The sequence below is a fragment of the Meriones unguiculatus genome, chromosome 11 (genome assembly GCF_030254825.1).
Source record: "Meriones unguiculatus strain TT.TT164.6M chromosome 11, Bangor_MerUng_6.1, whole genome shotgun sequence".
Taxonomy (NCBI): Eukaryota; Metazoa; Chordata; class Mammalia; order Rodentia; family Muridae; genus Meriones; species Meriones unguiculatus.
In genome coordinates, this window is record NC_083359.1 from 14,180,212 (window position 1) to 14,203,957 (window position 23,746).

A 23,746-nucleotide genomic window follows, 5' to 3' on the forward strand; every position below is an offset into this window, starting at 1 on the left:
TATTAAAGCTGACGTTGCATTCACATTTCATCTATTAGAGATTCTGGTATCTATTTCCCAGATAGCCCTTCTTTCCTGGAAAGCTGGGCAGCCAACACAGGGGCAGGCACCCAGTTGCAGTATCTCTGGGTTCAAAGTCCTACCAGCAGTCAAGGCTTTCTGTTCTTGGACTACTTCCAGAAAACATGATTGCCTAAAATAAACTTCTTTGCCTGATCAAAATGCTCAGAAGAGGATGGGATTCAATCCCACTCTTAGGTGTTGAAGCATCTCTGGACCATTTTGATGGAGTATTTGCTGACGTCTTTTTAACATCACAAAAGGGAAAGATTTTAAAGCTGGGCCCAAGACAGTTCAGGACACAGAGATATTTCTAGTAGCCCGTTTCCATCTCCGTATGCCTGGTTTTCCAGGTGGCTTTTTCTACCATCATCATCTGTCTGGATTTATGATAATTGAGTCCCTGGGAAATCATCCCCCAATCCATTCGACTTTTCTAAGCCTCACCTGAGAAAACACAAGCTGTTTTCTTTTGTGTTTTAAGGCTTATTTAAGCTAATGCTTCTTTGTGATGTTCACAGAAGAAAGATGAATTCTGTCTGTTTAGGCACCAACCTGCGGAGGTACAGAGAATGGAAGGCAAGTTGCAGATGTTTCAGAAGACACTTAACAGCAGGCCACCAGCCTCAAATCTTGTTTCTTCTACTTAGGTCACTCCTCTTGGGCAGGGCCTGCAAATAAACTTGTAATCTGGCTTGAAAGAATACAAAACAAGGTTCTGTTCAGGCAAACAGAAATCTGTGGTGATTGTTATTAACCATTGTTTTTGAAGGACTGGCTCACATCTGTCAGGCTGGGGGGATTTCATCAGGTACTTTGGGTTTCAAACTTGTGACCAGCTGGCTTGGCCTCTTTGCCTCACCTGGGGAAAATACACATGCACCAGACTAGCAAGGCGGGGTTCTGAACAGGGATTTAGAGTCAACAAAACCTAATCCCAAATCAAATACTTAATTTTGTGTGTAGCGGCTCTGTGCCTTGGATCAATGACTCAGTATTCACCAGCCTAGTTTCTCATTGGGAAAACTCTATACCTAGAAGGGCGGTGGGAATATTAAACAAGATTTAAACAAGATAATGGATTTAACATCCTTACCACTGTGCATGGGGCCCAGTAGGCATTCAAATAGTAAATGCTGTTATTGATTTAAAATAGGTACTAAATATAATGTACATTCATATCATACGTGTGTGTGTGTGTGTGTGTGTGTGTGTGTGTGTGTGTATGAATGTATGTATAGAATGTGGAGAAAGAAGTCAGGCAGGGAGGAAAGAGGAAAGCAATAAAGGCAGGTAGATGGGCAGAAGGAGGAAGAGATTGGAGAGAAATAGTAAATAATTTCCTAGAAGGAGCTGTAGTAACACATCCTATTTTTGCCTTTGACAAAGTTCTCGTCTTGGATGGGTGGTTGATAGGCTCAGCTAAACTCTACAGAAGAACTGAGTACTCTTTCTGCAGAGCTCGATCAAGCAGAAGACAAGTGAGGTTGGCAAGCTCCTCTCTTATAGCAGAGATATGCTCCACAGTGGAGTGTGAAAAGAGAGTGGTTTGAGAGGGGCTCTGGAACAGTGGAGATAAATAAATACAGAGTGCAGCCAGGCTTAAGGTATTCTGTCCCCAGAGCCCTACCTCAGGCACCAACAACAGACTTAAATATGGAATTGGTAGAGCAGTGATCACTGGGTGAGATCCAGGCATGAGCTGTGGGTTGGCGGCTTAAGTGATGATGTACCTGCTAATGAGGGTTGTGGGCCTAAAAGACACTCCAGCGTTTTTGATTCCTGAAGCTCTTCTCTCTCTGCATACATAGAATATGCTACCTCCACCTTCACCTCTCAGCCCATTTACCCCAACATTTTCTCCTTTAGACTGAAGAGCAGGACCAGGGGCCATACCTGGGGTATTATTATGCCTCTCTCTTGCCCCATGGGTGAGGGCTCACATACTACCCTAAGATGCATACGTGATGCCTGCCGCTGGCTGGTTGAGGTCAACAGACAGTACTGGTCGGATACAGTTCCAGCTTGGAGAAAGACACTGTTCAGAATCTGAAGATCAAACTCCAGAGCCTTTTCACCAACCAGAAGCTGCAAGACACAGGCTCTATGGTAATAAGTGGGTGTGGTCTCCTGATGTACTAAAGAGGCTGTGATTGACTTGCTGGAATGGCTCTGTGGGCCAGGGCAAATAGGGAGCATTGCACTAGGGATCTGCTTCAGGAAAGCCCGGTCTTCTTTTCTTGAGCAGGTCTCTTGGTCTAGAGGACATTTTCTGGGGGAGGGGAGGTTGTGATTAGGCAGTTGGAGGCCTTCCAATTTTACTGAATGTCACCACTACCACTTTAGATTGTATTGAACACTAATTTCAGGCCTCATGCCATTACACCATTATCATCTCCCTTTGGATCCTTCAAAACTGAAATTGTGGCCAGGGTGTAATAAACAAGTGCAGTATGGAATACATGGAATGCACAGTAGATGAGAGTGGTGTTGAAAATGGTGGCAATAGCAGTGAGGAGCCTGTGTCACTGACTGTGGTCACAACCTGCATTGTTTCTCTTGGTGACACGACCAAACATCTCCTTTCTATTCAGTTCGGACCCCAGCCCTTGGGTTGGTGCTGCCAATATTCAAGGCAGGTCCTCCCTCCTTAAACCACTCTGGAGACATACTCATAGATACACCCAGAAGTGTGTTGCCATGGAGATTCTAAGTCTAGTCAGGTTGTCAATAAATTGAGCCATCACATCTCTGTGTCTAGAGGGAAGATATACTCCCCCCATCCACACACACACACACACACACACACACACACACACACACACACACACGAGGGTCAGTGGTCTTTCAGCATTCATTGCCTTTCAATCACTTCCTGATTCAGATGGTCACTGATGGTCTCAGGTAAGCCAGAAAAGGGGGAGAACCAGGTCATCATGCTGGAAGGGCTGGTAAGCAATGGAACAGGGTCTTGAAGCCAGGTCTTCATAAAACTTGAAGGAACAGCATTGCTTCCCCTTTTCTGGAAAGTGACCATTATTCTTAGGAAATGAATGAAGACCTTGAGTGCATATTTTTGTCATTACCTCACGGGCAGTGTATAGAATCATGGTTTGAAAGAACCCCACTTAGAGGAGACAATTACCTTGTCCTAATACTTGGCTTCTGGTGGCACTGTCACATGGTTTCATCCAGTGGCACTGGAGCATGGAGAGCTGTGGAGAGAATGACAGACAGACATGGCTAGTTTGGAGAGTAAGAGCCGAAGGCCAATTTGTGCATAAGTGTCTTTGGTGTGACTCAACTGTCAGTCCAAAAGTTAAGAGGGCTTGGAGAAGCTAAGAATCAGCATGGAATCAATGTAGTGTTGGGTAGCCATTTCTTCCATTATAAGATATTCTGTTCAGGTGGGAGGAGGGAAAAGGGAGGCCTTATATGACTCAGTATGTTCAAGAAACATATGGCCTAGTCAACACAAGGTCTAGGAATTCCTGAAGTTCAGAAGATTCTTGGGGGCCCTCCCTAAGGTTGTACAGGCAGTAAGTCATTGATGAAGAAAAACCTGTTGCCTGGATGTGCCAACTGTAGGGAGCTCTAGGGATGTGACTTCCGTGAGTCGTTGTCCATGCTGGGCTGGACAATGAACAAAAACTCATTGATTCACCAGTCCTGCTGAGCTTCCATGCTGGATATGGAAGGACCTGTATTTTTAGTTGGTTGCTGATGTCCTATCTGGCATGAATAGATATCTGTTTACATCTTCTCGGAAAGTCACTCAATACACACAAATGGGGACCTAAAAGGAGACAAAGACCTTGGCCAAAGCAAAGAACAAACTATTAATAATGATGATGATGATAACAATGTCCTGGAAAATAAAATGGAGAGAAATCTGAGTCTGTGGTCTGTTTTTCATCTTTCTCTCCCTTCCCTTTCTTCCTCTGCTTCTTTCTTTTTCTCTCTTAATTCCTTCTTTCCTGATATCTTTGCAGACATTTTTAGCACCTTTAAGCAGATGTTGTACTGATACAGGACAAACATAGATGCCATTTTGCTGTCTTTATAACCTAGTTTCTTATGTACTACACATGGAAAAAAAATATAGAGACACAAATAAACTAGAATTGAAGAACTGCTTACAGAACTCAAGACAAGCGCATCGGTAACACTCTGAACACTTAGAGAGCAAAGGAGTCCTTCCTGACTGGACAGGATGAAGGTAAAATCAAGGAAGGCTTCCTAAAGGAGGAGTGCTTAATTGACTTTTCAAACAGAGGTGGGTCATATATAGAGGAAAGGCAAAGCAGAAGAAACAGCATGAAGAAAGATATTGGTTGTGGAGGGTGAGGGGTGGAGAACATGGCCACCTGAAAGTAAAAGGAAACAAAGAATCATGGTGGAAAGATCTGATCTTTGCCAACAATTATGGAGATTTAAGAAAATTCGGTCCTGCACTGCCCTGGAGCGTCCTAGCACAGATTTGTTCAATAAAAGTCTACCGAGGATGGAAAAGGATATAGAAAAGCTGTCCGATACTTATTAATTTGAGGTGGAAAGATTGTGAGGTGTTGGGCTTCCACAAATTAAAAGAATGGTTTCAGGAAAGAATACAATGGCATTTACATTACTTCATGGCTAATGTGCATTGATTGGATTAAAATATGACATTATGAATAAAAAGGGCCCTCTGTTGCAAAATGCTCTGGGGGCAGGGAAGAGAAAGCACGCAGCAGCCAGGATTCCATTCTGTTAGTGGGAGCGAGGTCATTGATTCTGAAACACACTCTTTCCCTGAAAATGCATTAGTAAAACACAGTTTTAAAGTTAAATAGAAGCCACATGAGATTTCTTTTCCCAGGGACATGTTATTTGTGTGTGTGTAATGTATACAGCCACAATGCCACTGCCGTGGATTTTAAAAGCACAATCTATGCATGGTAATGGCAGTTTATTCATTGCAAATCCAGTGGGGTTTGCAACTTTAAAATGCCTGCTTGTCTGCACAAAGACCCAAGTTCTATGCATCAGCCTGGGTGATAAACCATAATCACTGTCACCTTCAGAGCCATGGGGTTGTGTGGATTCATCATCTCTTGGGCTGATGTTGATCGGATGAAAAATCCAGATCTCATTCATGGACTGGAGTTTCTTTTGTTGAGTGAAAGAGATCCATGATTTGGACACTAGGTAAACATTATCTTTAGCCAGAGACTCAGACAAACATAAGCGTTCCAAAGAAAACCCACTTGGATGTGTCTCTCTTCTTCCTAATTATGTAAATATATATTGCTGGCTCCCTCTTTCTTCCCAGCGTCTGGCAGCCCCTGCACTTGAGAAGGAAGGTATGTTTTATTCAGGAGAACAAAACAGGCAAGGACCTGAGATGTTGGTGAATAATAAATTGGTTTTGACTTGGCCTTTTTAGCTCATTATGAATCTTTAAAATGGTGAAATGTGCCTCCTCCATTTCCTGGTGAACTCCCCCATTGGATGCTGGGAGGAAAGCTGAGTTTGAAAGCTGATCTTGAACTTAGCGTCTAAGGACACAGACATCGGGCTTCTGTCCATCACTCATTTCACTCATCCTTCCGTTTGTCTGACCACTGTCCGCTTATCTTTCTGGCACAGTGGTTCAGATCGTGAGCTCTGGAGCAAGCCAGCCTGAGCCAGCCAGAGCTCAAGTTCAGGTTCTTCCACTGAAGATGGTGTGATCATGGGTAGTTAATCCCTGAAGGACTTGCTGTCTGTGTATAAAATGAGTAAGATGAATATCTGCTTTTCCACTTAAGAATAAATTAATGTGTATGTGAAAAGCTTAAGCTTTGTGCAGTGGCTGGGACCGATAGAACTTTAATAAATGATTGCTGTCACTATCAGCTCAACTGCCTTTCATTTATCATCTACTTTGGGACATATATTCTTAGTGCTGTTTGACTGATGCAGAATTTTCATGCAGGACCTTTACAATTCCCACAGAAGCTAAGAAACCCTTGTGTGGGACTGTGATTGCTAAGAAATGAACAGACTTAGGGTCTGGCCATTCAGAAGAGGGAGGTCTGCTGTGCAGCTGTGGGGAAACTGGGTCACTGTGGGCTTGTACTGTGGCTTAAATTAGGTTATATACAGGGCTCACACTGAAAGAGTTTCTCAGAGAGGACAGTTGAAAGCACGTCCTATCTGTCAGGCTTCTGCTGTCTGAGTGGGGCTTTGCCCTTCATCCATTGTTAGTTTAGAGAAAGGGTAGTCCAGGCTGGCTTCAAACTCATTGGGACACCATGAATACGAACCCTTATCTCCTGTATACCGGGTTTATGCATCCCAGGCAAACAATGAGTGCCTGACACACATCCTCAGCCCTGATTTAAGCCATTGTGCAACTTTGCTGTGGGGAGATGGACTCACACACCCAACCTCACACAAATGGTTCAGTACACCAATAATTCCCCGGCTATATCAGTAGAAATTTCACACCCCCTTTGAGAGATGTCGCCAATGCTTACCTGAGGACAAAGTAAACAGCTAGAATTCCACTGAGAGGTGAAGATGACAGTGACGTGACGGTTATCTTGATTGTCAACTCGCTCTGATGCAAAATCATCCAACAATTCTCTGGGCCTGTGTGTGAGGTTTTACCTGGGTGGGGGTAGCAGGTGGGAAAGCTCTCCCTGAATGCAGGCTGCTCTGCTCCATCGGCTAGGGCCCTGGCTAGAATGGAAAGGAGACATGGGACTGAGCAGCTGATCCATCCCTCTCTGGTTTCTGAGTGTGCATGCGAAGCCAACAGTTTTGATGGGCTGCAGCCTTAAACTGTGAACTAAAACCATCGTTTTCTTTTCTTTCTTTTTCTCTTTCTTTTTTTATCCTTCAGCTGCCTTTGTGAGGTGTTTTGTCACCTTAATGGGAAGAGTAACTAATGCTGAGTGAAGCCGACACTGAGGCCATGAGGGCAAAAATCTAATGCAATTTAGTCTGACTTTAAATCGTATAGGAATCTGTGCTGGAAGTCATTGTCTTTCTGAACTTGTGAATGCATCATTCCAAGGCCTCCTGGCTGTTCAAGTTTCAGCTGGGTCATCTGCTGTTGTTGCGCTGGGCCTGGCTTGCTCTTTCTCTCCTGTTGCTCTTTATGCACGTTCTTTCTCCTGTAGGCTTAGTGTTTTATCTGTGATGTGAGGAGGGAAGGTTCTTTTGGGGCTTGAGCCTTTGGTGTCCTAAATGTCTGTTGTATCTGGATTGGCTTTTCCCAGCTCGGGGAAAGTTTCTCTTATGATTGACCTGAAGATGTTTTCTGTGCCTATAGAGTGAGATTCTCTTCACTCTTCTATACCTGTAACCCACAGATTTGCCTTTGTAGATGGCGCGGTTCTCTTATAATTCTCCCATGCTCCTTCTTATTAGTTAGTCTTTGTCCCTTTCTGACTTCTCCTTCCCCTCCTCCTTGTCTTCAGGCTTGATACTCTGCCCTGTGCTTAATCCATTCTCTTTCTGAGATTGTACTCAGAACTTTTGATGTTTCGAGTTCCCAGCATCTCAGGCCGGTTTCTTCAGTATTTCTCTGCATTGAATTCCTATGTCACATCTCACCTCACATCACCTTCCTCACTTTATTCAGCTCTTTGGGTTTATCTTCCTCTTTAGTTTATTTGAACATTCTCATAATCACCCTTCTGAGTTCTCTGCCTGGATTTTCAGCTAACTCACTCTCAATCGGCATCATTACCATAATTACTGGAAAAGCTAGGGGCTTGGTGTTGTTGATGACACTGAGTTGGTTATTTCCGCACTGGTTATTTTGTTGTTTCTGACTTTATTTTATCAGCTATTTCCTTTCAGTTGCAGTATTGAAAATACTGGTGAGACTTGGATATGACAGAGTTGAGGCGCATAGTCCAGAAAAATAGTTCCTCTCTCCAGGAGTCCAGGGTGCCTGGTGTGGACTTTGTATTATTCTCGGAACAGAATATTAACCACAAGAACAGATGTTGGATAGTGCCGTTATGCAAATGTTGTACTAGTGCATTAACAACAGTGACCCCATTGACTTCAGTAACTGCTAGAAGAGAAATAATCAAAGATAGTATGGAGCCTATTCACCTGTTAGTGAGATTACATTGGGAGGGAGTAGGGTGGGTGAGATTAAAGATAAGATGGACTTTGAAAAAGAAAAATAATACATATGTGTAAACTAAGTGGCAGGAGAAGTGTGGGATACCATTAGGTCCATGGAGTTTAGAGACTGTCAAAGCTATGGAAGTCTCTAATTAAGAAAGAGTAACAGGAGGAGATGTGGAAGTAAGAGGGGATTAGTAAGAGAGGTGGACAGAGAATTCCTCATTTGGACTGAGTGAAGAGACGCACGGCAAGCTTAAGACTTAGGATCAGGATACAGACAAAAGGGAAGACATCACGGGGGACTATCACAAGAGTGGAGATTCGGTGATACAAAGTAAGAAGTAACAGCTAATTGCTGGCACATCTGGATTGGGTTGAAGACAAAGGTCTTTGATTGTCACATTCTAACAGTCCCCACTTGGCACTGTGAGGGGAAAGCAAATAAGGGCCTCTGGTCTTTGCAGTTTCTGTGTTCTGTTCTGTGTGCCTCTGGTGTTGAGAAGAGGCGAGTTGTAAGCCCTCTCCTTGGACCATTGCACTCCACAGAGCCTCTATAGGTTCTATGCTCCAAGTTCCACCAAGTGAGAAAGAGCATTTCCCATCTCTACTGTTACTCTCTGAGCAGGTTAACTCACCTGTTTGAAAGAAAGTGCAGCTGGGTTCCTAAGAGCAGCTTTAATAATTTGTTTTATTTAACAGGGGTCCAAAATTTTTTTCAGTATGTATTATTAGGATGGATTTGATGTTTTACACATTTCTGTTCATGCTAAGCCTTCAAATTCTGACCTATGTTTGATAACTTTCAGCACTTCCCAGTATGGACTGGCCACGATTGAGTATCTATGTGTGCCACCTTCTGAGACATAGGCTTTCACTGATCCACAGAACAGGTCTGTAACCAGAACCTTTGGAGTATGTGTCTGAGCATGTGTGTGACACATGCTCCTAAGCATCAATGGCTGATGCTCCAAGGAAGACCAGACCATACAACAGCACCTCTGTTCTCTGTTTTAACCTTCCATCATGCCCAATGGGCATTCCAAATACCCATCTCCTTCAGTGTGCTTGTCACATTCCAGTCATGTTCAGTCTTTCTGAGTGGTTTCACATGAGCTATTCCTCAGCACCCCCATCTCCCTGCCTGTGTTTTCACCATTGGCATGCAGTCCCCAGGGTTGGATTTTACATTTGAATGGTATGTTTCACCTAACGGATTGCAGTTCATGATTCTGACATCCGAGAATTCAGTAGTTGATCAGTCCAAGAGGCTGGACATCTCAGCTGGTCTTCAGTATATGTTGGAATCCCCAAGAAACTAGTCTCTAATCCTATGAAGGAATTGGATTTGCCAGAATGAATGAAAGCAAGCAGGCAAAGAGAGGACAACCTTCCCTCTTTTATGTGCTTTATATAGGCAGCCAGAAGAAAGTGTGACCCAGATTAAAGGTGGATATTCCCACCTTAAAGATCCAGATTAGAAGTGGGTCTTCCTACTTTAAAAAATGATTCAATTAAGAAAAATAACCAAAAAACCCTCACAAGTGGATTGGGTGTTAGTTAATTCCAGATGTAAGTCCACTTGACTACAAGAATAGCCATCACACCTTCCCTCTTTCTGCAGAATGTACAGGAAAGCTACAACATCAATAAAAGTGCAAAACAATGCTTTGCTTAACTGCTGCATTTACTCATTTCTATCCCACATTACCTCTGCCCATGTATGCTCTATTATGTTGTAAACCATATTATTTCATGTTCAACTGTTTTATTATTATTAATTATTATTTTATAATTGTAATTATATCATATAATAATAATTGTTATTATTTCACCTGCTTACTTCACTGTTTCCAGGTATCTTCCAAGTTGTTTCGACCAGTTCCAGCCCAGAAGAGTAGCTATTTTTGGATATATTTAAAAGAAATAAGAAGTTAATCAAATAAATATCTGATAAGAGACCCTGTGTTTTCACATACCCTGAGATGCTTCTCTCAGGCTTCACCAGACATCCAGGGGTAGGATGTACCAGACAGCATTCCTTTGTCCATAACCTTGCCAGATGAGTGAAGGCATCTCACTACTTAAGTACAACACCATCATCCAAAAATATCAGGACATTTCTAAAAATCTACATCCCTTTTAAAGCACCTTTTCTTGCCCATTTATACTCCCAGCCTGGGAGCAGGAGGAAGTGTGGATGAGTTGTCAATGGAAGGATATGTTAATGCTTCCTTTGAAGGATATGTTAATGCTTCCTTCCAAACTGGGGGAACACCAGTTTGTTTTGTTAGTTAAGTGTGTCAGAGCCCTAGATACACACACAGTCTCCTTGGACCTTCTCCTGGAAGTTGTATGTATGAATTGATAACTGTTTTGTTTGTTTGTTTGTTTTATGAGAAATCTCTTCCAAGTATCTTATATTTTTCCAGTAGGAATAGAAATGTGTGGTTACTTCCCAAGAAAAACAATTTGCCTCAGATAATGCAAGAGTGGAATTAGTGGACCCCAAAAAGAAAGCACAAGGGAGTAAAGATCCTCTTGGAAATGGTTTTCTTGAGTAATTGCACCCTACGTGACCACGAGGCAAGAAACTCTCACAAATGTCCCTCTCTCAGGAGGGAGCTGGGGGCCAGGGTTGAATTTGGTTCCTCCATGCCACTTCACCACTGGGACCTATTCAGATCACCTTTCGCAGGAATCCTGTGAGTCAAGGTGTCTACCAGTTTGTAACAATTTTATGTCTCTGAGTTGACCATTTACTGGTAGAAATGACCAACTCGAGAAATGAAGACTGGACTGTTCTTGGAACCTGGGTAGACCTGACAAACCTCCTGCTCCAATTTCTTGTTTGCTTCAGGAAACGGTCTTGTAGAACCCCAGCTGGAATCAAGCTCTGCCATGAAATAGGACCTCTTCTCCTTTTTAACGAACAGGTGTATAACAGTCTGCTTTGGATTAGAGGTGTTAGGTTTTAATATTGCTTTACTTATTATTTTAGGAATTATTTTTAATTGTGTGTGTGTGTCTGTGAATGTGAGTGAAGTGCCCTCAGAGACAATATCTCCTAGAGCTGGAATTATGGGCAGTTGTGGACTTCCTGAACATGGGTCCTCTCTAAGAGCAGAACTCATTCTTAATCACTGAGTTTGTATCTTTTATTAATCATCATATACTGTATTAGATCCATTATGGCATTTTCAGATGAAGTGTGTAGTTTTCCTTTTCTCATCTCTCTTACCCCCTGCATTCTCTGTTCCCAGCTTCTAACATCCCAGCCAGATTCTTTGTCTTTCCCGGTCCTAAGCTCATTGTGTTCATCCCCAACCTTCCTCCTCATCTAGCATTACTTTGTTTCGATCTCCTTTCCCAGACTCTTAGACTTAATTCACAGTCATACAATACATACATATGTGTATATGTCATAGGCCCAGATATGCACATGAGGAAAAAAGGTGAGTTTTGCCTTTCTGTGATTTAGCAACCTTACTTGATATTATGTTTTACAGGTACATTTATTTTCATGCAAATTTCATGATTTAATGTTTCTTTATAGATGAGTAAAATTCTAGTGTGCCTATATGCCACACTTCCATTAGCCATTCTTCTTTTGGTGGAAATCTAAGCTGGTTCCATTTTCTTGCTATTTTTATGATTTATCTCTTCAACTTATGACCCCATGGACAGGGCTCCTGCTGCCTACCTGCATCCCACATATTAAGCACCTAGTACGACCTCTGTTTAACTGAATCCTGAAGCCTGCAGATGATGTACAAAAAGTAAAAAGAGTGCACACCCTGACTATAGAAGCTTTGAAATTCAGTCTGCAAAGATTTGTTGATTTCTACCATATAAATTAGAAAGTGAAGTTTACTGAGACTTGACTAGGTCTGTTCCTTTGCTCAGACCTTGGCTGGTCACACCTGATATGCATGTATGTTAATATCCCACAATTCACCATTAATATGCATAGCTAATACATGTTAACTAAAAAGCTGTTAAATATCCTTATGCATCATCTTGCTTACTCTTCAAAATGACTCTCGATGAGGTTGACTCACAAAAATCTCTATGTGACAGGTGATCGCTGTGAGGCAACCTAAATACCGCCACAGCTGGTGAGACAGAGTTAGAGTTCATAGCTGCACTGGCCAGACCCATACACAACATTGGACTCCATGTACAAAGCCCTGGGTCACAGTCTCAGCAGGACAAAAATGGATGCGGTGGCACACAGCTGGGATCCCAGCATTCCAGAGATGGAAGCAGGAAGATCAGGAGGTTAAGATAATCTTTGGCTATAGAGTGAACTTGAGGCCAGTATGAGCTATAGGAGATACTGTCAAAACAACAACTACAACAGGTCTACAGAGACATCAGGAATAATCTATTCCAATTTCTGACAAATAAGAATTGAAGGTGGATGGAGGATGGCACGTCTGTGAACTCACCCCAGTGAACTTCGATACAAGAGGATCCCCAAGAGCTCCTAGGCCAATCAGCCTGCTATATACAGAATGACAAACAAGAGACAACGTCAAAGAGAAGCACTGACCCCCAGGCTACCCTCTGACCTCCACCTCATGCCATGGCACACAGGTACCCTCACACACCTGGACACAGACCTCCACACCACACCCAGGCATACATAAACACGAAGATTTAAAAAGAAATCCTCCAGCCATGGCTTTTAAGTGATTGTGTCCAGAGTCCTCACGTTGTCAACAAGACAAAAAAAAAAAAAAGCTTCAAGAAATGATCCTGCAGTCCTCAAAATCCTCCTGCACACTTCCTCAGAGAAAATGGATTATTGGTGGTAGAGGAATTCTGTATCTTGAATTCCACCTTGCTTACATCTCTTTCATCGTATTTGTGAAAAAGGAGGCAGGATTCATAAGGACCATGTGTCAGCTACAGCCAAAGGCTTGATATGGACACAACAGTTTCCCCCAAATCAAGAAAAGAGTGAGCAACTACATTAAATAAATAATTAAAAATGTAAAGGATATTGAAAATTATTTAATTATTATCAGTGTCAAACTATTATGATACATCGTTAAAGTCAGTATAATTACATGCACATTGCCTTCTCTTGGAGAAGTCAGCCCATGACTAGACAGAAGTGGCTTCTTCATTGCTTTGGTGACACAGGTAGACAGGCAATACAGCCTCAGTGTGCCTAGTGGCTCACAAAATGTTCTGTTCTTCTTGTAGTTCTGGCTCACAGTCTTCCTCTTCATATCTCCATGGAGATTCAGACATGGGTCTATCCAGGCTCTCTAAGCAAAAAGAACAGGGAGAACAAAAACCATCATGTTGAAAGATGTCTCTCCTGACCAAGGCTTTGTTATTTGTTCTCTTCCTCAACCTCCTCCCCAAGAGACCCCTCATGAGTTTATATTGAGGAATCCTGATGGTTTTAAGTAATTAATCAGTGATTTACCTAGATTGTCTCTAGATTTTGCTAATGGAGCAAGCTGGACTTCCTGACCTCTCTTGCCTATGTCCTTCATGAGAATATGACACTGACTGTATACTTTCATCTCCAGCACCCACATATAGCTTATGGGATGGCTAACACATTAAAGCCAGGCAAATCAATGCCCACAGTGAGAGAGGGAAGGAGGGTAGCAGGTGTATTAGCACCTCAACATGGAGTTTTCATTAGTCAGAAACTAGAAACGTGCCCTTCCATTACCAAAAAGATCTTCTATCTAGTCTGTGTTTCATGCAATGTGGTGGCTGTTGTTGACCTGTCATTGAATCACTTGTGTGACTGATGGGAGCTCCTAGCAGTGAGAGCCGCTGAGTTTTCCTATTTTCCTTTCTTCCTGTCTCTTCTTTCCCGTGCTGTCATTTGTCTGGATGTGACTTCTTTCTCTCTGACATTTAAAAACCTGCTGGTAGATGTCTCCATACCTCCCTAGCTTTCATGCTATGACTTGTGATGTCTTTTTAGATCTTGGGGTCAGTGGAGCCCTGTAATATCCTGCCTACCACCATGAGTTGCAGGTATCCCTAGGTGGGGTAGGAGAAAGTCAGGGGGTAACAGAAATTATGTGGAGCCCTTTACAGGGCAGGTGTTACAGATGTCAATCCACCTGAATCAACAGAGTCCTCACACCTGCTCTGAACCTAGAAAAGGACATTTTATACAAGGGACTAGCAACTCATTTGTTTTTATGGATTTCACAAAAATTACTATCTCAGCCTTCATTTTTGTTTAACTTCTGTATTTAACTCCTCAGTAACTACTAAAACTGTTTGATGAAATGGTGAGCAAAACATGTTTGATTGGCTGACTCCTCCAGATTTACAATCCAGGGCTGTGTCTGCACAGGACTGTTCTTGCTGCTCCATCCAAGGGTGGGAGGGGAGAGGAAAGATTGAGCATGAGGGCTCACCTTGTGGTCAGGATCCACTCCTGCAGTGGGATGGATGACAGGAATGACAGCACATAAGGTCAATGCACTCACCTAGACAGATAAGTGGATTAAATATGGAAGGGAGAACTCAATGAAAGAAGAGATTGTGGACTGAGGTCCAGCTTTGCTATGGACTTGGGGGAGGCTATGCAGTCATAGACCTACTGTGACTCCTGGAAAGTGAGGTGATTGTTACAGACAGACACATGGCCCTTTCTGTGAAAGTCATTGGTATGTCCCTTGCTGTGTGGTCACCGAGTCTCTAGCCACATGCATTAGTTACAATGGTAGTGGAGTGGATACAGAACCTACTTTCATATGGCCCCCCAGGGGCTGGAGCCACAGTCTCAAATCCAGACAACATTTTTTTTCTCAGACTCTCCACTGTTCAACTCTTCTCTAATTCCTTCTTCCCCTGCCTCTTTTTTATATTCCTAGTCTCCACATTTAAATATGGCTCATTAGACTGTGTCCATAGAAGCAAGAGGAGACAATTTCCAAAATATAGTCCAACTCCTGTCAGGTTCATCCTAAGTGAAGCCCTGTGGCTAGGTGAAGATGTTTACCATAGTTCATTTGCTATCCAAACTCAAAGCTTATGGTTGAAGTCCCCCAAAAAAATAAGGGGAATAGAATGTCAGACAGATTAAACAAATGAACACATGTAAACAACCTATGCCCACCACCACTACAAATTAGAAATGCTTCTAGAGTGGACTCACGTTGGTAAAGCCAGTTGCTGTCATCTTGTGGAAGAGGCTGTGTTTAACACAGACAGTATTCTGCCAAAGTGAACCATCTTCACAGGTGACATGCTCAATGTGGAGATGCTCTGCAAAGGCACTTGGATTAATGGCAGCTTATGAGGGAAGATGGAATTTTACTGAAGAAAGTCACGGGAGACAGTAGGGAGGCGGCTACATTAGACAGTGACAGAAAGACACAAATCAATCAGCACATGATAGGTGTGAGACTATTAATGTCCTTCCCCTGATGGAGAGAGATTCTAATTGCAAACAGAAGTCAGTGGGATATGGGAGATTTTGTTTATGATCAGATCTGATTAGACAAATGAGGACAAATGAGGAATGACTGTAAATCGACCAGAGATGAGCTGTGTGTTGCTAGGTAACAACCTAACATGGTTCCTAGTAGAATCGAAGGACAGGAGACATTGCAGGTGCATGTTCCCCAGAACTTTCATTACCTTCCATCTTTGAAGGGCTTCTGTGTTGTGCTGTGATTCAAAAATGTTCCACCTGGGTTCTCATACTTCATTCAAAGTAAAATATTAGCTTAGTTTCGGTCCTATAAATGGAACTTTCTAAAAGAGACTCAGTCTAGTGAATGGGCCGTGAAGAACAGGACAATGGCTTACATGGTTTCTTAGTTTCGTTTCTGTTGCTGTGACAAAACACCTGATCAAAAGGCAACACAGGGGAAAGGGGGTTATGGGGCTTACGATTACAGGTCACGGTCCATTGCGGAGGGGAAGCCAAGGCAGGAACCCAAGCAGCTGCTCATCGCGTGCCTGTAGTCAGGAGCCAGGAGTGAGGGAACATGTCCTCAACTATGTGCTACTACCTAGCTGGCCGCCTTTACTCTCACCCAGTTCCCACCCAGGACCATGGACTGGTGCATCCTACCTGCAATGTGGGTCTCCCAACATCAACTATCAACCGAGACTAGTCCCCTACAGACACGCCCAACGTGATCTAAATAATTCAGTGTAAGTAACATCTCAAGGCTTCAGAGTTGAGGTTCTTTGGTATAAGGTGCAAAACTTCCATCTACCACATGCTTAGGATAGCATTTCAATGACTTTTGATGGCTTCCAGACACGTGTGACGTGCCTCCTGTCCATTGTGGTATCTCCTAGCAGTTCTGTCTCCCTCACTCTATCCCAAATACACCTATCATTCTTCTTTACAAGTGTGTCAAACTCCTTCTTGTTTTAAGGCCTTCAGTCTGTTTTCCTTGTGTATGCAACGTTCTTTCCTTCCAGACCTTTCCAAGCTGGTCTCTGGCTGCCTTCCTATTTCAATTTTACCACCATGAAAGATCTCTCCCTTAATTTACAGAAGTCTCTCATGCCCCATACGTTCCACACCACCTTCATTTGTTTAATATATTTTTTCAAAGCATTTATCCCTGCCTATTATTTTATTGGTTACGCATTTGCTGTTTGATAATTATTTGCCTTCTACATTGGGAAGGAAGTTCTGTGAAGTGAGATGTCTTGCCTGTCTTGTCTAAATTTGCATCGTTAACATCTAGAAGAGTGATTGACATGTAGTTTCTGAATTAATAAGAGTATAATAAGTATGTATACATTCTCCCCAGCAGAATTCTTTCCAAGCAAGGTAAATAAGTACTGGGTCTGGTAATGTCATAGCTCCTTCCTTTTAATCTATTTATTTGCTCGAAAATATACCTCCACTGTAGAAAAAAAGTTAGTATACAAAATGATCATTAAATCACTAGAAATCACTGCTAAGAGAGTTAGTGTGTATCCTTGCAGCTTTTCTCTGTGCAAATTTATGCATAGGAAATTATTTTTATGTTTCCCATGATGTTTCTGCTTTGTGGCTGTCATCTTCCCATGTCAAGAATCATGTATCCACATCATCTTTTATTGGCTGCATATTACTTTGTGCACAGCTGGGCCTGCGCATGCATCCTGTGCTTAAAGCTCTTAAATTCTACCAGCTCCTTAGGATAAAGTGCAGAAACAAGAAATCTTGCTCAACGAGTCGTGTCCCACCTTTAAGCACTTTTGAGACACATGAATCATGGCATACCCATTGGTCAATTGTACATTAAGTCAATTTTCTTGAGGAAGAAAAGGACTGTTGTCAGTGTTCCTCACACCCCACAAGCTTGGAAGATATGTAGCACTCAGTCCTCCATGTTGGAAAATGAGTCTCCAGCTCTGAGTTTCCTGTTCATGGATGCCTACATGTCTTCAGGCAGAACTGCAGGGAAAACATTGCAGCTTTATTGGCATGAATTTACACTTCCTGATTTGTGAATTTAAAGAAGCAACTATTGCCTCCTGATGGGGGAAATTTTTTTGAATCATGGGTGTTTGCACTAATACTGTGGTCACTATAGCTATTTCAAGTCTTTCTGTGTGCCTAGTGAAGAAGCTGCTAGATCCTGTCAGGGCACAGAGGATGGAACACATGAATTATTTCCCAGTTGTAATAACTACTATTCACAATAGATATGTTACTATTAAGTTTCTAAATATCATTATGTTTTTGGCAATTTTAGGTGTTGGAGCTGGAGACATGGCTCAACAGCTAAAGCACTCACTCTTCTTTCAGAAGACTGGGGAAGTTTGATTCCCAGGATCCATGTATGATAGCTCACGGTTGCCTGTAACTCCAGCTCTGGGAGATCCTATGCCCTTATCTAATCTCTGCAGGCACATATTTGTGCATGTATAGCACAAGCACACACACACACTAAAATCTTTAAATTTAGCTCTTAAAGACACTTCATTATCTTTAACAGTATTTATTTGTTAGCGTTTTAACTGTACGTATTTTTCCAGAGTGCTGCCTACGTGACATTTATTTTATCTCATATCTTCTAGATATTTGAATGTGAAGACTTAGAGAGAAACTGGCAGCAGAGTTTGTTGGAAAAATGCAGTTAGTCTCACCCTTTGTGTGGGGCTACACAGTTTCTGTGGCCCCAAATCTTCCAGAGAGCAGTAATCCTACCTGTGTTTTCAAATGTTAAACCATGCATGTTTTGTTCTCCAGAAGCACATTGTAAACATTTATCAACCACTTGTATGGTCAATGAGAAATCTCTAGATTTCAAGGAGACAGGGCAGCAGTACTTCAGATCCCCAAATCTCAGACCTAAAAAGGGGATAGGGACCCAGGAGTTGGGAAAAGGGTCCATATATGGTTGCCACTTTGCAAGGATGGAGACAGTGATGTGAAAAGCAGCAGCTGCCAGTTTAGTTGGGGAATGAAATTCAAATATAGCAGTTGGCCAACTACTGCCTTGATTTTAATTTTCCTACTTGAGGTATTGGTTAAAAGGATTTAACCTGAAATTAGAAATAAGTAGAGATGGGTAGCTGGCACAGAAAGTACCTGCTATCAACCCTGAGGACCTGAGTTTAACCCCCAGATCCACGTACTTAAAAGAGAGAAGCAATCCCCATACACCGTCCTCTGTTTCCACATTAGTATTGTCTTACACATGCCACTACCCAACAAATAAAAAAAGTCAAAAAAATAAACAAGACAAAGAAGTGGGAAGGGCTCACATCTCATCTCATCCAGGCCTTGCCCAGCTGTCACCCTGAAGTCATGGCTTAACTATCAGTGTCTTTTGAGTAAATGGGGTCACTGGGTTAAGTACAGTGTTACTGTAGCTCTTCTGGTTCAACTTCTGATTCATTAGGATTCACAAAAATGGAACCTCCACAGGGAAAAGTCAGGGTGGATAAAGGAGAGAAGGGCCTGTGCGGAGGCGGTGCGGCCTGTGGCTAGCTGACTCAGCCCTGTCATAACTCAGCGACAGCCTTTCTGCTCTCACCTCCTGTCATGAATCATGGAAGTACTGAAAGCAAATCTTCATAGTTTTTCATGATGAGGTATGATTTATTTTTTTTTTTTAATGGGAAGTTTCCTCAGTTGGCAAAGTGCTTATCTTGCAAGCATGAAGTTTGATTCTACAGAACCCACATTACAAAGAAATAAATGAACCAAAAAACCTGGGTGTAGTGGAGTGGTTGTACACATTTGTAATTCCAGATTTTGAGATAACCTGGGTACATACACCAACAAGCCATTAAGTCATGCCTAACTGTCAAGCTACAGGCCAGTGAGAGACCCTGTATTAAAAAATCAACTTAGATGACACCCGACGAAATGACAGTTGAGGCTGACCTCTGGCTTCCATGTGCACACACATGTACCTTCACAAGCATAAACATAAACACACAAATAGAACATTCATGTGTTTAGGTGTGTAAAATCTCTCTGCTTTATTTTTAACTGTATGCATGTGTGTGGGTGTGCATACACACGTGAGTGCTGCTGCCTGCAGATGTCAAAGGTGTTGGCTCTCAGTGGAGCTGGAATTGGAGGCAGTTGTGAGACAGCTGATGTAAATCCTAGAAACCAAACTTTGGTCTTCTGCAAGAACAGTCACTGTTCTTGATGAGCCATATCTCCAGCACACCTCTCTACTTTAAAACAATCACTTCTCTAGACTGGACATACTTCCATCAACATCCAATTTCAGTATTAGCCCAAATATATACAGAAGAGAGTAGGGTATACTTCCCTTTAGTGAATTTTATGGTGCACCCCCAAATCCATAGGAATCGAAGTAAATAATATTTAGAGGCAACATTTTACCAAGAAATTGACAACAATGCTAGGCTGAGCTATACTTGTTCCCATTAGAAAAAGAATGATCAATGATGCTGATCTGTCTCATCTGAAGTTGACTTTTTGTCCCTTGTACAGTGGGCTTTGATGTTAAGCTGCTATGGTGAAATATTGGTGAGATAACTCCACCAATTTGGTGGCACTCCTTATTTCACTCCAGCCTGGAGTGTCAACAATTTCTTTACCCTGAATTGTATTTGTTACATTTCTCAACACACTGATCAAATATCTGATAAAAAATAATCTCACTGGAGAAACAGTTCGTTTTGGCTTATGTTTGTGGGCATTGCATCACGGCAGGGAAGGCATGGGAGCAGAAATGATGGTATCTGGTCACATGGTCTCTGAAGTCTCCAAGCAGACAGTAAACAGGAAGTGAGGTCAGGCTGTGAAGTCTCAAGTCCCACCCCCAGTGGGCCCACTTCCTCGACAAAGGCGCCACCTTCTAAATGTGGCACCTTCTTCCCAAACCGTACTATATGCTGGGGACCAAGTGTTCAAGCCTGTGGGCCTGTGGAGGGTTTTACATCCAAATCACCCCAGCCTCCTCCCTGCGCCATTCATTTTCCTCCCTGCATCTGTGAATTATGGACATTCCAAATTAGATTTGTCACCGACATGACCCACATAACTCATAAAATAAATGTCTGCATCTGATACCCAGAAAGCTTGACTCATAGGACCTGAGTGGGGTCATTTGGGGTGGGGGGTAGATGAAGAGGTATATCTAAAAGGAACAGGTAATTCTGATAATTGATTGTTCATCAATGACCAAGTTTCATGACTTTTTCAAAGCCTTTGTGGTGTGGTTTCAGTACTGTAGAATTTTACCATTATGTTCTGTTCCCGTTTTTCTTGTAAATACCCCTGAGATTATAGCCTATTAAATCAATAACAGCACCATGAGAACAAACTTAATAGCTTGTTTTTCTTTTGACTGGAAGGACACTTCACATAGGACCTGGGGGAGGATTCAGGTGGAAGAGAATGGGACTTAAGGGAGAGTCCAAGAGCTGCCACAGAGTCCAGGGGACCGGGAGTGACCCTTGGTTTAACTAAAAACAATAGGAAGTTGACTTTAATCAATTTGAAAATAAATGGAAGAGTGTGCCTGAGCAGCCTCTCTCTGAAGAGATGTCAGAAACACTTTCAATCTTTTATCTTCTGGAAAACAGCGGGAGGAGCGTCATTGGAGTCAGCCCTGCAATTTCTGCTCAGTAATTATACCTGTCACCACTTCCGACAAAGGCGATATAAATAACCAGTCACCTTCCTCCTTCTGCTTCTCTTTTGCATTATTCTTTCTCCAGCCACAGACTCTGGTGGCTGAGACCAATGTCCATGCAAAGCAGGGAGCATCTACAGCCAGTGTGCCCTTAGACAGGAGTCCTCAAAAGCCACATGCACTCAACAAAGAATTCTCAGTTTCTAGGATTCATGGCAGGTGACAGGGAGAGACGGGCAAGCAAGGGGAGGGGTCTGGTTTCTGTTTCTATTTTGATTCCACTTCCAGTGGGATGTGCACCTGTGAGGATGCCTTTCTGCATTGTGTGTGTTATTACACCCACATACTGACCACTTCTGCATCCCAGTGACTCATTGGGAAGAAGATGGAAGCTTCTGGGAGGAAGATTAACCCTTTCACAGCTTTTCCTCAGGCCCAGGGACAGCAAAACTGTGCCTCAAGGTATTTCCTTGTTGGGATTCTACTAATATTTTTCTCCAGTCTCACAGTCTGTCTTACTCTGTTATGATTTAGAACATAAATACTCCTTCAAAATTCACATCATTTTTGGCAAGCCTGTTCTATTGTTGAAAGGTTCTGGAACCTTTAGGAGGGAAGGACAAGTGTGGGGAAGTTAGGGCTCTGGCGTTGTTGAAGGAAAAGTTAAGATGCTATCCCCTTTTAATTCTTTTCTTCTTCTTCCTCCTCCTCTTACTCCTTTTTCCCTTATTCTCCCTTCCCTCCTTTCCTTCCCCTGTTCCTCCTTCTTTTTTTCTTCTTCTTTCTAACCAGAATAAAGTGAGCCACATTCCTGCCATCATATCATTCCATGGCACCGGCCCAAGGAAACATGACCAATAATCAAAATCTCCAAAAGCATGATCCCCAAATGAACTTTTCTTCCTTTGAGTTGTATTTTGGGCATTTAACCACAGTCACGGGAAATTTGCTAACACAGACTTCTTTTACAAAAGAATAAATTTCAAAGTAAAACAAACGACCTAAATTATTTTGGCTTCTCCTACTAGAAGAAAGTTACTATAAGAGACAGATGGGATTCGAAGCCAGATGTTGTAGAACTTAGGTTCCAGCTTGTCTACTTACTGTGCCAACTGTGGGTGAGAGAACACTGTTTGTCTCAGTCTTTCTGCCTGTTCAGTGGGGTGTGATAGTGCCTGTCTTAGAGATTTATGGGACCTTGTATTAGCTGTTAAAACTGTTCCTAATTTGTGCCCTCAAACTTTCATGAAAATGCAAAAATCTGGGCCCTGCCCACTTTTGTTTCTAGTTTTGTAGGTTGAGGGTCTTTCCTGATAGCTTGCATTTCTTCTTCTTTTTTTAAATTCCAGCATAATATTTTTGTTGACTATGTAGAAATTTCACAGTGAGCACACTCACTTCCCAGTCCTCCCAGGAAGGTCTGCCCCTCCACCCACCCTCGTGACCTCCCCATCCTACCCCCATAAAATTAAAAAAAAAACAAAAAACAAAAAACAACAACAACCACAAGTCCAGTTTGTTTTGCTCATTATATTCACTGGAACACTTTGAACTCCCAATGGCCAGACTCTCAAAGAAAACTGAGTCCTTCCCCACCTGCAGCCCCACCAGAAACCATCAACTGTGGTGAGCTACGCTTCAGCACCCTTATCACAAGTTTTAAGAGTTCACTTTGATTGTTTTCTGTCTAAACTGTTAATTTATTTTTTTTAAGTGGGGGAGATGGAGTGGGGATAGGGGCTGTCACAAAAGCCTTCTATGTCTCTCTTTTTCAACTCCGAGTCTTGCAGGCATCAATCTCACTGCAAAAGTAGCTTCTTGGCCCTTTACAGTTAGCGGGTGCATGGATCATGGACTTCCACCCGGTGTCTGGTGACAGCATGGACCATGGACACGAGACAGTTTGCATTTCTATCTAGTTCTTATGTGTCCCTGCCACTCCTGCTGGAAAGAGACAACAGTCCTCAAAGCACTGTCTACTGGCTGATGGTTTAAGACTCCTGTCTTACATTTTAATAAAATGAATTATTAAGTACCTTTCATAGGCCAATGGGCTTGTTATGAGGAAGGGTTAGGTAAGTTGTTTCCCTTATAAAACATGCTGTAATTCAGATCAAGAGCCTCTTTCTGCTCCCTCCCCATTGTCACCAGAAGGGAAAAATCAAGGCAATCCCATGAGCTAAAAGCCAGGCTTTAAAGGCTCAGAGATGCAAACCAGGGCAAGAAAGATTAGTAAAATACTGACGTTCACTCTACCCACAATCTGTTCTGTGTGGTGTGGGCTATGTGAACACTGTTCTGATGAATATCCAGAGATGGAGTTAGAATTTCTGGGGTGTATGTGGAACTTATGGTGGGGATCATCTTTTCAAAACAAATTCAAAACTAGAAGTAATTCATTGTCAGCACAACTATAGGAGGTGTGCACCCAAGATTCCATCTCATTGTGTACTTGCAAATTGTCCTTCACATGCATGTTAGAACACATTGTAGGCATGTATAAT

The 23,746-nt window shown here is 42.5% G+C and overlaps 2 long non-coding RNA genes across 5 annotated transcripts in view; one reads left to right on the forward strand and one right to left on the reverse strand.

Moving 5' to 3' along the window:
• Positions 1–23,746, forward strand: part of LOC132646295 (uncharacterized) — a 387,482-nt gene that overhangs the window by 20,819 nt on the left and 342,917 nt on the right. The gene's annotated exons all lie outside the window — the stretch shown is intronic.
• LOC132646467 (uncharacterized) lies at positions 508–10,287 on the reverse strand. Of its 2 annotated transcripts, none has more exons than XR_009584757.1 (4): positions 10,149–10,287; positions 6,561–6,765; positions 3,206–3,275; positions 508–615 (listed from the first exon to the last, which is right to left on the reverse strand). It is a non-coding gene; the product is annotated as an uncharacterized LOC132646467 (long non-coding RNA). The 2 variants fall into 2 exon arrangements; XR_009584758.1 differs by lacking the exon at positions 10,149–10,287 and adding an exon at positions 10,005–10,133.